Source organism: Leptonychotes weddellii, chromosome 8 (assembly GCF_054177405.1).
Source record: "Leptonychotes weddellii isolate Sample4059 chromosome 8, ASM5417740v2, whole genome shotgun sequence".
In the NCBI taxonomy this organism is placed as follows: Eukaryota; Metazoa; Chordata; class Mammalia; order Carnivora; family Phocidae; genus Leptonychotes; species Leptonychotes weddellii.
In genome coordinates, this window is record NC_138376.1 from 76383616 (window position 1) to 76390718 (window position 7103).

The window sequence follows — 7103 nt, forward strand, 5'->3', positions numbered from 1 at the left end:
CAGTTGTATCCAGCTAAAATAGTATTCAGAGAAAATACATATACTTAAGAACCTGGATAAGTAAACCAGTAAGGATAAAACAAAACACCGAACTATATTATAAAAACAAGAAAGAATTGGTTAAATGAAAGCAGAAGAAAGGAACTGACAAAAAAGACTGAAAACTGGATAACAAAAAATGCCATAACTAAACAAACTCAAGAGCTGCTTTACTAAAAACAACGATATCAATAACATGAAATGAAGACAAGGCAAGGGTCCCCTGGCGGGCAGCGCAGAGGCTGCAGGATGCGTGGAGTTTCTGTAGAAGACGTGAAGCCGCGGGAGCTCGTCAGGGCTGTGGCAGCCTTCCTCAGAAAGTCTGGGAAGCTGGAGGTTCCCTGAATGGGTGGGCACTGTCAAACTGGCCAAACACAAAGGGATTGCTCGCTGTGATGAAAACTGGTTCTACGCACGAGCTGCTTCCAGAGCACCACACGGGGACCTCTGGGGCAGTGCCTCCCAGGGACGCCTCCGGGACCAAGAGCTGCAGGGAACGTCCAAGAAACGGGGTTCTGACCAGCCACTTCAGCAGGGGCTCCAAGAGCCTGGCCCACAGGGTCCTCCAAGCCCTAGAGAGGCTGAAAGTGGTGGGAAAATACCAGGGTCGGGGCTGCAAACTGACAACTCTGGGACAGAGGGATCTGGACAGACTCACTGGACAGGTGGCAGTTGCCAACAAGAAGCATTAGAACACATGCTGGGGTAATAAACTGCCTCATCATAATCCTGAAAAAGAAAAAAAAAAGACAATAAAAGAGATAACATTTAGCTAAGCCAATCAATAAATAAGAATAAAGAAATAACCAGAACTTTAGAGGAAATTAGAGTCATAAGAAACCATAATGAATATGAGATTCTGTATGAAAATATGAATATAATTTATAAGTATAAATTTTTTAAAATGAATTTAGAAAGATAGAAATTCTAAACAAACAAATTACCATGATAGAAAGAAAGTTATTGAAGAACTTTATGACAAAATGTATGAGGATAAGATATATTACATGTGACTTCTATTGGATCATCAAATAAAAATACTTTTTTAAAAGATTTTATTTATTTATTTGACAGAGAGAAAGAGCACAAGTAAAGGAAGTGGCAGATGGAGAGGGAGAGAGAGAAGCAGACTCCCTGCTCAGCAGGGAGCCAGACGCGAGGGCTTGATCCCCCCGAAAGCAGATGCTTAACTGACTGAGCACCCAGGCACACCAACAAAAATACTTTTAAATGCTACAAACTCTTCCTCAGCCTGGAATGAAGAGTTGTGATTGGAGGTTCAATCACAAAGCAGGTTTTTTCTTGTCTCCTACTGTCCTCTGAAATTTGCTTAGTGGGCCTTTCTTTTTCTTTCTTTCTTTCTTTCTTTTTTTCTTTCTTTCTTTCTTTCTTTCTTTCTTTCTTTCTTTCTTTCTTTCTTTCTTTCTTTCTTTCTTTCTTTTCTTCCTTCCTTCCTTCCTTCCTTCCTTCCTTCCTTCCTTCCTTCCTTCCCTCCCTCCTTCCTTCCTTCCTTTCTTCCTTCATTCCTTCCTTCTTTTCCTTCCTTCCTTTCTTTCCTGCCTTCCTTCCTTTCCCTTTTTCTTTCTTATCTCTGTCCATGGAGTAGTTCCATGACTTTCCTGGTCACACTGAAATAATAAAATACTGCATTAATTTAGCAATTAGAATGTCCACTTTTAAGTTGAATCAATATTCTGATTTTCTTCTATTCCCCTCTCCTTAAGAAAGGACTTACTGGAAAAACAGACATTTTTCCAAAGAAGACATCCAAATGGCCAACAGACACATGAAAAAGTACTCAACATCGCTCGGCATCAGGGAAATCCAAATCAAAACCTCAATGAGATACCACCTCACACCAGTCAGAATGGTTAAAATTAACAAGTCAGGAAACGACAGATGTTGGCGGGGATGCGGAGAAAGGGGAACCCTCCTACACTGTTGGTGGGAATGCAAGCTGGTGCAGCCACTCTGGAAAACAGTATGGAGGTTCCTCAAAAAGTTGAAAATAGAGCTACCCTATGACCCAGCAATTGCACTACTGGGTATTTACCCCAAAGATACAAATGTAGGGATCCGAAGGGGTACATGCACCCCAATGTTTATAGCAGCAATGTCCATAATAGCCAAACTGTGGAAAGAGCCAAGATGTCCATCTACAGATGAATAGATAAAGAAGATGTGGTATATATGTACAATGGAATATTATGCAGCCATCAAAAAAAGAAATCTTGCCATTTGCAACAACGCGAATAAAACTAGAGGGTATTATGCTAAGCGAAATAAGTCAATCAGAGAAAGATATGTATCATATGATCTCACTGATATGAGGCATTCTTTTTTTTTTATTTATTTATTCATGAGAGACAGAGAGAGAGAGAGAGAGGCAGAGGGAGAAGCAGGCTCCCAAGGAGCAGGGAGCCCGATGCGGGACTCGATCCCAGGACTCTGGGATCATGACCTGAGCCGAAGGCAGACGTTTAACCATCTAAGCCACCCAGGCGCCCCGATATGAGGCATTCTTAATCTCAGGAAACAAACTGAGGGTTGCTTGAGTGGTGGGGGGTGGGACGGATAGGGTAGCTGGGTGATAGACATTGGGGAGGGTATGTGCTATGGTGAGCACTGTGAATTGTGTAAGACTGCCGAATCACAGACCTGTATCTCTGAAACAAATAATACATTATATGTTAAAAAAAAAAGAGAGAGAGAGAGAAGATAGTAGGAAGGGAAAAATAAAGGGGAGGAATCGGAGGGGGAGATGAACCATGAGAGAGGATGGACTCTGAGAAACAAACTGAGGGTTCTAGAAGGGAGGGGGTGGGGGGATGGGTTAGCCTGGTGATGGGTATTAAAGAGGGCACGTATTGAATGGAGCACTGGGTGTTATATGCAAACAATGAATCATGGAACACTACATCTAAATAAATAAATAAATAAATAAATAAATAAATAGGAAAAAAAGAACATTAAAAAAAAGGGCTTACTGCTGATAGAAACAGGTAGGCAATGATGAGGAGGTCAGCGTCTTTCTATTGTAGTTGATTTCAGGCCATTAAATATTTGCAAGTTCTTCTGAGTGTTATGTCTTACTACTCACTTTGGTAGTTCTTTGTCTCTCACCTTAGTGTCTTAGCCAAAATTTCTATTATTAACACTGTGACATAAAAATGATTCAATAAAATTCACTAAATGAATAATTCCAATGAGAGAAATCATAAAATTATTTGTGAAAAATGAAAAATGCCTCTGATAAAATTCAGTATCTATTTAAATATTTTTAACAAAGTAGGATTGGATAGATAATTTCTTAGCTTGATAAAATATATCTATCTCAACCCTCAAACCAGTGCAATAATTAAAATGTGGTGGTGTCCACTATCACCACTATTACTTAATGTAGTCTGGAGTTATCAGTCTCAACAATTAGAAGAGAGAAAGAAATGAGAGATGTAAAGTTGGAAAGCAAAAGATAAAATGATTATTTTTCTCAACAAATGATATAATATCATACCTGGAAGATCCAAAGAATCAAATCTAAGAAAATCAATGATGTTGCTGTGGGTTGTTCTATAAAAAATAATAACCAAAAATCAATGATCCTTTTATGTAGTTACACAAAAACCAATTTGAAAATATAATTGAGAAAAAAGGATGAAATAACAGAAGAAGTGCAATATTTAGAAACAAACTTGTAAGAAATATGAAAGATATACACAAAGAAAGCTCTAACGTGCTAATACCCAAAAGTATAACTGAAAAAAGAAAAAGCATTTTCTATTCTTGAGTGAGAAAACATATCATAAAAACATAATATTCTCTAATCCTGAAAAATTAATTTGATCTCAATAAAAATACTAATAAGTGTTTTTCAGAACTAAATAATCTGATTCTAAGTTTTATGTGGAAAAAAGAGTAGCAATAAATTGCTTATATTACAGATATTGGAACAGTATAAATACTACAGAATTTAAAACAGCAACTGCTTGGATAGGCAAGTAGATCAATGGAACTAAATTGAGAATCCAGAAAAAGATACAATTTATTAATAAAGGATTTCGGCATCTGATATAAATCATATTATATTCTAATGGTGAGTAGATGAATTATTCAGCAAATAAGGATGAAACAGCTAAATGGGTACTAAAATTCAAAGACTTAAATTAAAAAGTGAAAGCATAAATATACATGAAGAAATCATGAAAGACAAAAAACTTGTTCTTGGAGAGAAATAGTTTTTCTAGAGATAATATAAAATACTTAAACTATAAAAGAAAAGATGTGTAACTTCACATAAAAATAAAATATGAGAAGATAAAATGAGAAAAAATAAATACAGTTGACAAAGGATGGGTATTTGGATTATATATAGCTTTCCCAAAAATAAATTTTAGAAAAAGGCCAGTAATCCAACAAATGTGAGTTGAGACCATGAAGAAATAGTATATAGAAGGGAAAATACAAATTACTGTTAAGTGTATAAAAAGAGTCTAAACTTCACAATAAAAGATAAGAAAACTGAAAGTACAAAGAAAATGTTCATGTATAAGATTGTCAGAGATATTGAATTAAGTTGATGCTCTGTTGGTGAAGGTGCAGGGAAATAAGCACTCAAAGGTATTGGTGGAAATGTAAATTGGTATAATTCTGTGGAGGGCAATTTGTAATATCTATCAAAATGAAAAAAATACACATATGCTTTCGCCACCAATATTGCTTCTAGAAATTCATCCTAAAGGGCCACTCGCACAGGTAGAAAATAATCTATGCATAAGGATATTTACTTCACTGATATTTACAACTGCGAAAAGGGTGGAAATAAGCTAATTTTCCAACAATAAGGCACTACTTAATTTAATTACACATATTCATGTGGCCTTTAAGAAAGATGAGGAAGTTTTATATGTATTGATATAGAATGATCTCTAGAAGTTGCTATTATATTATGTAATCATGTAATAAATAGTATGACAAAACTGAAACCTACTGAACACTGCAAATAATGCCACGTTATTCATGGTGAATGAGAGGCTACTTTTCTCTGTATGGCCTTTTGCACATTCTGAATTTTGTAGGATTTGAATTTTGCAACATGTGATTAATTATATCTGTTCAAAAGCATTTAACTTAAATCTATTAAAAATAAAGAACCCTGATGATGATGATGTTGATGATAGCTACCATATATTGAATTCCTCAAAGAGGGGCTTTTATATATTATCGTACGGATTTATATTTATTTGAGTGAGAGTGCTCACATTCTCGAGCAGTGGAGGGGGAGGGGCAGAGGGAGAAGCAGACTCCGCTGAGATTGGAGCCTGAGGCAGAGCCCTAGGCGGCTCAATCTCATGACCCTGACCCTAAGATCATGACCTCAGACGCTCAACCAACTGAGCCACACAGGCGCCCCATATTATCTTTTATATATTATCAATTTTCATAGTGACTATTTAAGACCCATTATATAATTCCCATTTTAAAGATAAGGAAACTGAGGCTCAGAGAGGCTAATTAATGTGCTCAATATTATAGAATTAATAGCTTACTTACCATCTGGAAATCAGTTATGTCTAACTTCAAAACCAGAGATATCCAAGATTTGGCCAAGTTCAACTAATCATCACATTTAACTAAGTTTAAATAGATGTTAACCATTTCTCTTCCTCATTAAGCCACATAGCACAACTTTTTCTTTTTAAGTGCCAAGTTTGATATAAATTAGCTAAGTTTATTACTATAGTTTGTGATTTTATGTACTTAATCTTGTTCTTTTGAAAGATCCAATTAAGATTACATAAAGGTTTACAACAGTCCTGTTGTGTAAAGGTTCAACATTCCAACAACTAACTAGATAAACATTTTGCCAATCACTAATTAAAAAGCTGGCTCTAAGTACAATAACCTGGAGTCAGTTTGCATTCACATTTCTATTAAAGGCTAATGAATACACAGCTAAACTAATTTAGTCAAATTGTTCCTTCATTGTGTTCAAAGTTAAAACTAACAATTCAGCTTTAGCCCTGAGTCTTTTAAATTATTTTTTCCTCCCCTACTGAGTAAAAGTCTAATTAAAAGCTTTTAGTCTTTCACATTGTGCAGGCTGCTAAGTGATATTGTTTAGTCTGCAGGGATTCAATTATTACTCAGCTTTAAAATATATATTTCTACAAGGATTTTTTTTAACCTACTTTGCCTGGAAGGTTTTGTGTTCTAAAATTTAATTTGATAACAAGATTACTAAATTGTGAAACAAAGAAAAATTACCTTTGGTGTGAGATTTTATGTATATTTGCATTTGGTGTGCAATTTTAACTCAGCCCTAAGACTTAACGACTTACTCTAAGTTTCAAGTCAGGTGGCGTGGAGATGTAAAAAGTATCCCAAATACTATATAGCAAGTGTGAGTTTAACTCTACATCTTCATAAACAGAGACTGCTTATATAATTTGTAGGGCCTGGTACAAAATGACAATGTGGGGTCTCTTGTGCAAAAACTAAGGATTTCAATATGGCTGCATCAGAGCATCAAACCAAGCACAAAGCCTTTCTGACTACGAGGCCCTGTGTGGTTGTCCAGGCTGTGTGCTTGTGAAGCCAGCCGTGCTCACAAGTGTCAAGTGTAGAAATCTCACATTATGTTACTATTACTTTTTAAATTAAAATGACTCTCCAAATCCCGTTCTACTAGACTGACAGACGTGTTCCCACTTTTAAGCCTCCTGGCTTAGAGGTCTGAGGGCCTTACAAACACCGAAGGCTTTTGGTCTTCATCTGCTATGATTGCCACCGAAAAGCTTCAAGTTTAAGGCCACTATTTTGCCTCTGTTGCTGAAGCAACCTGGAATGCTGGACTGGAATTTTGTGCCTAGCATTCAACTTTTCTAGCTACATAACATTTATAATCCAAATCAATACATTTTGAGAGTAAACAGTGTCTGCACTGACCTAACTGGCCTGAAATGGGCCTGCCCAAGAGAGCTGGGAGGCATCGTCATCCTCATGCAGGCACTTAGTCCTCAAGTCTCCAGGTCTCCGGGGCCATGGAGGACTGGGATGGGATTTCC

General features: G+C 36.6%; 1 pseudogene; it reads left to right on the forward strand.

Annotated features, from left to right (window-relative positions):
* Positions 1 to 249: 249 nt before the first annotated feature.
* Positions 250 to 1545, forward strand: LOC102738927 (small ribosomal subunit protein eS19-like; annotated as a pseudogene).
* Positions 1546 to 7103: the final 5558 nt, after the last annotated feature.